The sequence below is a fragment of the Chiloscyllium punctatum genome, chromosome 36 (assembly GCF_047496795.1).
Source record: "Chiloscyllium punctatum isolate Juve2018m chromosome 36, sChiPun1.3, whole genome shotgun sequence".
Classification (NCBI taxonomy): domain Eukaryota; kingdom Metazoa; phylum Chordata; class Chondrichthyes; order Orectolobiformes; family Hemiscylliidae; genus Chiloscyllium; species Chiloscyllium punctatum.
Genome location: NC_092774.1, coordinates 65350815 through 65358932, shown reverse-complemented (window position 1 = coordinate 65358932; position 8118 = coordinate 65350815).

Below are 8118 nucleotides of genomic sequence, written 5' to 3'. Positions count from 1 at the left end.
AGACACACAACCCTCAGAAAGAAAAGAAATCATCCTCATTTTTGTCTTCTACATTTAAAATATGACCCTGTCCTTTCAGATATTAAGATAGGGACACAAACTGCATTCAAGTAATACCTGTGGTACAGTTAACTATGTCAAAGTTCTTCACATGAACATAATGAGAATTCCTTTAAAAATCACACGACCGGAGCATAGATTAGGACAGGTGACCAAAGACTTGGTTAAAGGGGCAAGTTTAGGGCAATCTTTTAAACAGGTTCAATTTCCCAAACATCAGAGGACAATGACGTGAACAGCAAACACAAAATAGCAAAGAATGGGAAACAACAGTGTAGTCATAATGTCACAGGATGGGTAATCCAGTGAACATGAGTTCAAATCCCACCACAGCAAGAGGTAAGGTGTGAATAATTGAAATCATAAATGGGGAACACTAAGTTCGTCTCAGTATGGTATCGATGGCACTGACGTCAATTGTCCTAAAAACGCATGTTCACCAATGGCCTTTCAGGAGGGAAACTGCCATCATTGCATGGTCTGACTTACATGTGACTTCAGACCCACAGCAATGTGGTTGACTCTTAAACTACCCTCTGAATTGGCACAAGCAAGACACCTTTCACTTAGGGATGGATAACAAACATCAACCTTGTGAAAGTGTCATTCGAGAAATTGCTGCAGAAACTCAGCCAGTCTGGCAACACCGGTGGAGAGAGAGAGAAAGAAACAGAGACAATATCCTGGCTTGAGTCCAGAACAGTTGTGAAGAAAGGTCACAGCGCTTGAAATGCTAACTCTGCTTCTCTCTCCACATGTGCTGCCAGTCCTATTGCGTTTCTCCAGCATTTGACGCATTTTTGTGTTTCAAATCTCCATCATCTGCAGTTCTTCATTTCACTGACTTAGGGAAGCTCAAATCCCATAAAACGATAGAGCAGAAGGGCTGGAATTACACAGCAAGTCTGGCACCAGCTATGGAGATAAAAAGAGTTAGTACTTCGGGTCATTGAATGATCTTACATCAGGGACAAACTTTTGGGGAAGCTGCAAGAGTATAAGGCACTGGAGTAACTTCAACATCTGGGAGAACTCTCTCAGCCTTGGAGGTCAGGCTGACTCAGCATTTTGTCCTGCTCATTACCTGTTAAATTCTACATTTGCTGTTCTTGTTATATTTCTACATGGTTGACACATTCTTATGTTTTAAAATGAAATTACAAACAGACAAGAATTTTCCATGTAAGTAATCAAACATTAGAGGGTTTGGAACGTGAATGTAACTTTTAAATATAAAGTATTTATTCATGCATGGGGTGTGGGCATCGCTGGCAATGCCAGCATTTATACCCATCCTTAACCACCCTGTGGTTGGTTGGAAAAGTGCATGAAGGTGTCTCAGATTGTCTTGATCAGCACAGCAATCTCAAAGATGGTTGTGCTTAGGTAGAAGTACCCTCCAGTCCCACAGTCAAGTCAGCATTCACTTCAATTATAGATGCCATCTAAACCTCCCAGGACAAGGACAGCATGGGATGACAATCAGAATAAAGCTTCCTCTTCTCTTCAATTGCAAGTGAAGCTACCTCAACACTGTCCCCAAGAAACACTGCCAAGAGAGAGACTGCATTGGGTTAGATACAGAGTAAAACTTCCTGTACACTTCCCCATTCATACAGTCCCAGGAGAAGGACAGCAAAGGGTTAACATAGAACATAGAAGAATACAGCGCAGTACAGGCCCTTCGGCCCTCGATGTTGCGCCGATCAAAGCCCACCTAACCTACACTAACCCACTATCCTCCATATACCTATCCAATGCCCGCATAAATACCCATAAAGAGGGAGAGTCCACTACTGCTACTGGCAGGGCATTCCATGAACTTACGACTCGCTGAGTGAAGTACCTTCCCCTAACATCAGTCCTATATCTACCCCCCCTTAATTTAAAGCTATGCCCCCTTGTAATAGCTGATTGGTTAAATAACCAATAGAGCTTCTTCCATTCTGACTGACACTTAGTACGTTCTACACCAATCCTCAAGGAAAATTCAGAACTGACACTATTATCTGGGACTGAATTCACACATCCTCATGGGAATGACAGCAACAGAAAATCATGTCGTGGCACACAGATAAAACACACACAATGTACAACAAAACTAGAATGTTATTGGGATCAAAGACATTTAAATGACAGGAGACCTCGACGCTGCAGTGATCCGAATGTGAGCTGATCAAATTTCACACTTGAACAATAATCTCTGGGAATGCAATGTCCACCTCACTGCTGTCTGGTGTGTTCCTCTGCTTTCGTTCAGGGCTGAGTTGCGGCTGACCACATTGTGGCGTGGGGTCAAGAGGTTGGACAGTTAAGGTCAACTTGGATTGAGGGCATCCTTTGTCATGGCAGTGAGGTCGAGGGTCGCTCATTTACTCAACTTAAATTCAGGGACAAGGGGATGTCAGGCTGGGCTGGTATCAGTTTGAGTTTAGAAGAAACAGATGATCCGATGGAGCTGTATAACATCTGGAGAGGACTTAATGTAAATCTAATGTCAACTCAATTCTAGCCAGAGACTAGTCTCTCATTTAAGATAGGAGAGTTTTGTTTTTCGCACAAGTGTTCTCGAGTCTTTGAAATTCACTTCTTTAGAGAGCAGCATGTGGTGGTGGCACGGTGGTTAGCACTGCTGCCTCACGGCATCAGTGACCTGGGTTTGATCCCACCCTCGGGCCGACTGTCTGTGTGGAGTTTGTACATTCTCCCCTTGTGTCTGCGTTGGCTTCCTGTGGTGCTCTGGCCTCCTCCCACAGTCCAAATGATGTGCAGTTGAGGGTAGATTGACCATGGGAGATGCAGGGTTACAGGGATAGGGTAACGAACATGGTCTGGGTGGGACGGTCAGTCAATGTTGACTCGATGGGCTGAATGGCCTACTTGCACGCAGTTGGCCGATATCAATCAATAGTATGCACTTGCTTTATGGTTACCGACATCAAATTACATGAGTGGTTTTGGTTATTTCATCTCTTATTATCGTATTCAACCAACTACAGCATCTAGAAACTTTCTTAATTACAATATCCAATATCTGCAGATAACTTTTTCTTTTTGTCAAGACCATTATCTTGAACTCTGACGTGTGACCTCCTCATTGCCGTCAAAGTTCTTTATTTGTCTCTACTTTGTCATGTTTTAACTTTGCGAATGTCTTCCTGGCATTTGCAGTTAAGACCCTATATTCTGCTCTTGTCAACATTTCCCCTTACAATTCTCGACTAAGGATTTCATGAAAAACCTCAGAGTGTGGTGAGACTGTGGAACTCACTACCATAGTGAATTGTTGGGGCGGAAGACACGCCAACTAAGGGTAAGCAACCCAATACAAATGAATGTCACTGTCACCAGATTCACAACACAGTGAAATTTAAACATGCAATGTCCCTCAATTTCTCAACTGTCCCGAACCAGACTTGATGAAGAACACATCTTGCACATCAACATTATAATTTAAACAAAAACCAACAATTATAAATATGGCAAATATTCGAGGGCAAAGTTAAAGAAGACAATCTAATTAATAACAATGATTTAAACCCTTTGATCAAGTCCCCGACCATCTTGGAGACTGTGACTTAAGCGGCAAATTAAGAAAGAATTTTTTTTTAAACTTAGCAATTCAAGCAAACAGTTTCCAACATTTGATTGCCAATCCTTTGTGCAATCTTTGGACTATGACTGTTTCACAGACACGTAACTGTAAATCTAATTTAAATGTCACTGCTGAATGTGAATCGACACCCCAGTCTTCAGCCGTTTCTTACAGGCTGGGACTCATTCCCAGAAAGAGCCAACAATTCTTTAACTGGACAGTAGAATCTAGAGAGAACAGCTTCTGGTGTCAACGAGCAGTAGTGCCCAATGGAAGCAAAGTTGCAGGGGTGGGGGAGCACGACGGCATAAAACAAAACAAAACCGACCGACTCTCCCATTGTACGCACTGTCAGAATGTGAAGGGGTTCAGTCCTCTCAGTTACCCACAGTAGCTTCATCAGCAGAATCAGATTGTTGGGAGCACTGGTGTGCCCGCTGGTGATTCTGCAAGGTGCAGAATGATGAGAACCTCCACTTTCACTCGGGGCAGGTGAACGGTCTCTCCCCGGTATGGCCCCACCTGTGCCTCAGCAGGTGGGAGGAATTGCTGAAGGCCTTCCCGCACTCTGGGCAGGGGAAGGGCCTCTCCCCCCGTATGGACCCGAAGGTGGGATGCCTTGGTAAAGCCCTTCCCATACGTGAGGCAGGAGAATGGCTCTCCCTGGTGTGGACCCGTTGGTGCCTCAGCAGGGCAGATGTATCATTGAAGGCCTTCCCGTACTTGGAGCAGCTTCTCTAATATGTGGACCCGGCGGTGGGTCAGTCGGAAGGAGAATAGCTGAAGGCCTTCCCGCATTCGGGGCAGGAGAATGGCCTCTCGCCTGTTTGTACCCGCTGGTGCCTCTGCAGAAAGTAGGAACTGCTGAACGTTTTCCCGCACTCAGGGCTGGAGAACAGTCTCACCCCGGTGTGACTGCGCCCATGAGTCTCCAGGTCAGATGGGAAACGGAAGCCTTTCCCACAGTTGCCACATTTTCATGGTTTCTCCACGGGACGGGATTCCTTGGGTTTCTCCATGACCGAAGCTTCAGCCGCGCACAAACGCGTGTACAGCACCTCCCTGCCGTGAATTCCTCCTCCCAGTCTGTATAACTTTTACTGGCTGCACAATCAGAGTGCTGCAACACTAGGGTCTCTCTTCCAGTCTCACTGATGCTGAAAACGTACTGAAAGAGGAACCAAAAAGCTTGGTTCCTTCTCTCAGAATCATAGTCGAAAATTGTTGTAGTCCCGATGGATTCAGTGACTGCCAGAAATTGACGTGAAATTGAGGGCTGCAAATGCTGGAGAGTCAGAGTCAAAGCACAGCAGATCAGGCAGCATCTGAGGAGCAGCAGAGTCAATGTTTCTGGCAAAGCTCTTCATCTCTTGATATTGAAACGTCCGTCTTCAGATCTTCAAATAATCTGTAAAAAGAGATGACAAAAGTCATTACTGTCAGTCTAGGTTAGAAATTCCAAACAAGCAATTCTACTTTCTGCAAAACATTCTTTTCTTTTTCCACAAAATTGAAAGCACCATCCCACCCCCTCTCACCCCTCTATTCTCACTCCGCTCAAACTAATTCTCCCGACGGTACTGATACAGGACCTTACAGAGACCGAAAAATGAAAACATCAAGATAGACACCTCTGAATTTTGGATACCTGCACCTGAAAATTAGTATCTTTCACGACATCTAGGAGTGAGTAAGTCTGATTTTGGGAAGCAAAAAAAAGTGTCAATTCAGGATGAACCTTCAATGCAGCTTCCTGAGAAACAACCAGACACGAAATAGTTAATATCTGGGGAGGTGAAAGTGGGGAGATGGAGGAAATGAGATATCAAGGTATTGACACCGACACCAGACAGAAACTCAACACACAGGCATGGCAAACATTACAGGCAAGCCAGAGTCATAGAGATACACAACACAGAAAGAGGTCCTTCAGTCCAACTCATCCGTGCCGACCAGATAGCCTAAATTAATCTCGTCTCATTTACCAGCACTTGGCCCATATCCCTCTGAACTCTTCCTGTTCATATACCCATCCAGATGCCTTTTAAATGTTATAATTGGACCTACATCCACCAGTTCCTCCGGCAGATCATTCCTTACACTTGCCTCCCTCACCCCAAGCATATTATCCTCCTGTTCTGGACTTCTCCCATCCCAGGGAAATGACCTTGTCTATTTATCCTATCCATGCCTCTCATGATTCTATAAACGTCTATAAGATCACCCCTCACCCGTTGGTATACCGGGGAAAACAGCTGAAGCAATGCGTTTACTTTTAGCTTCACACTCACTGAACTTTACTCCCGTGTAAAACATTGTTTCCCTCCCCCACCCTCTCCATGGGAAATGCCAAGAGTGCTGAGACTCTGGAGTTGGGGGAATGCCACGCAGAATTCCTGCAATGTGGAAACACGCCATTCAGCCCAAGTCCACACCGACCATCCAAAGCGTAACCAATGTGGACAAATTCCCCTATCCCATTCCACTACACTTCCTGCACACTATGGACCCATTTAGTATGCCCACTTCTCCCGAAATTGCACATCATTAGATTTTGGGAGGAAACCAGAGCACCCGGGGGAAGCCCAGCAGACACGGCAGGGAGAATCTGCAAACTCCACACAGACAGTCGCACCAAGGCTGGAATCAAAAGCAGATCCCTGGCACTGTCAAGCAGCAGTGCGAACCACTGATCCATCGTGCGGCCCATGTGTGCAGAAAGAGTTAGGGGCAGGGAACTTTGTTAACTGTACTACACAGTGGATTGTTGAGTAAGATTAAATCTCGCGGGGTGCAGGGTGAGCTAACCAACTGGGAACAAAATTAAGAAGCGCGTTGTTGTGGATGCTGGAATCCTTCCTGAAAACAACAAATGGTGGAGAACACAGTGGGTCAGGCAGCGCTGTGCTACTCTATGCCTGGACAATGTGGACGTGGAGATGATGTTTCCACTCGGAGAAGGGTTGAGGATGCCAAGTCATTGAGCGCATTTAGGACAGAGATAGGTTCTTGATTAATAAGGGGTCAAGGGTTATGAGGAGAGGGCAGCAGAATGGGATAGAGAAACATATCAGCCATGATCGACTGGTGGAGCAGACTCGATGGGCCAAATGGCCTCATCCTGCTCCTGTGTATTATGGTCTTAAAGCTGGGCAGCTGACTTAAGGGGTTCTCACAAACTATTTCAGAATCCTGAAGACGAGTTGTTGGACTCGAAACTATATCTCTACTTTCTCTCCACAGATGCTTCCAGTCCTGCTGAGTTTTTCCCGTGTTCTCAGTTTTTGTTTCAGATTTCCAGCATCCACAGTTCTTTGTCTTATTTATCAAATTCATTTCTTGCCCTTCCCAAGTGTCGGAACCTCATCTCCCTGATCTACAAACTGTTCACTTACCCTAGAAATGACCACTACCTCCTTATCAAAGTAGATCCCTTTGTTGCAAAATGATTGTTCAATTCTCTGACCAAAATTATTGCATTCGTAATTACTTACACCAGGGACTCTCAATATCTCAGGCCAGAACACAGCTAGATTGTTTCAGACAGTACATTTATGTGATTTGATACGATTCCCTATTCCCGGCTTTACCAGCGTGTTGCTGGGAATGGAGGGTTTGAATTAAGAAGAAGCTGGGACATTTTTCCAAGGGAGCCTCGCAAGTTGACAGCTAACTTTATAGAGATTTTAAAAATCAGGAGGGGTATAGATAAGGTGTCATTTCCAGGAGGCTCAGAATATTTTATTGCTCCAGAAGGTGCAAAAGGGGGTCAAAGCCTTCAACAGAAATCGAGTAGAGCTGAGAACAGACAACATTTAACTGTGGGAACAGGGAGATCAGAGGACAGAGTAATCAGGACCTGAACTCCGAGCTGACACCAGACTACCATGCTATCAGTGCTTTGATTAGCAGTGCCCACCCTCTACCTTTACTGAGCCTCTCACTCGACTTGAATGCCACGTATCCCCTTGATATTCCGGATCCAATCCTTGTCATTCTGAAGCCATATCTCTGTAAGGAGTCTCAGATTATAATTATACTCTTCAACGTGTGCAGTCAATTAATTCGCTGTTGTTACAATGCAGCACACATTCGCATACTGAGCTTTTAGTTTGATTTTTTGTGATGGTTAGAATCCAGTTTTGGTTGCTAATACATTTATTCTCCTTGTCCCTTTCTATCATTCTCTGGTGTTTGGTTTCCACATCACTACATTGCTCACTGGCCTTGATTTGGATTGGCCATGCTAAATTGCCCAGTGTCCAGGGATGTGCAGGTTGGGTGGGTTAGCCATGGGAAACGCAGGGTTATAGTTTCAAAGTAATAGAAGGAGTAGGCCATATGGCCCATCGACCCTGCTCCTCCATTCATTAAAATCATGGCGGATCGATCAATCGTCTCAGCTCCTCCTAGTTGCATCATCGCAACTACCCTTAATTGCCCTACCACGCAAAAGCCCATCC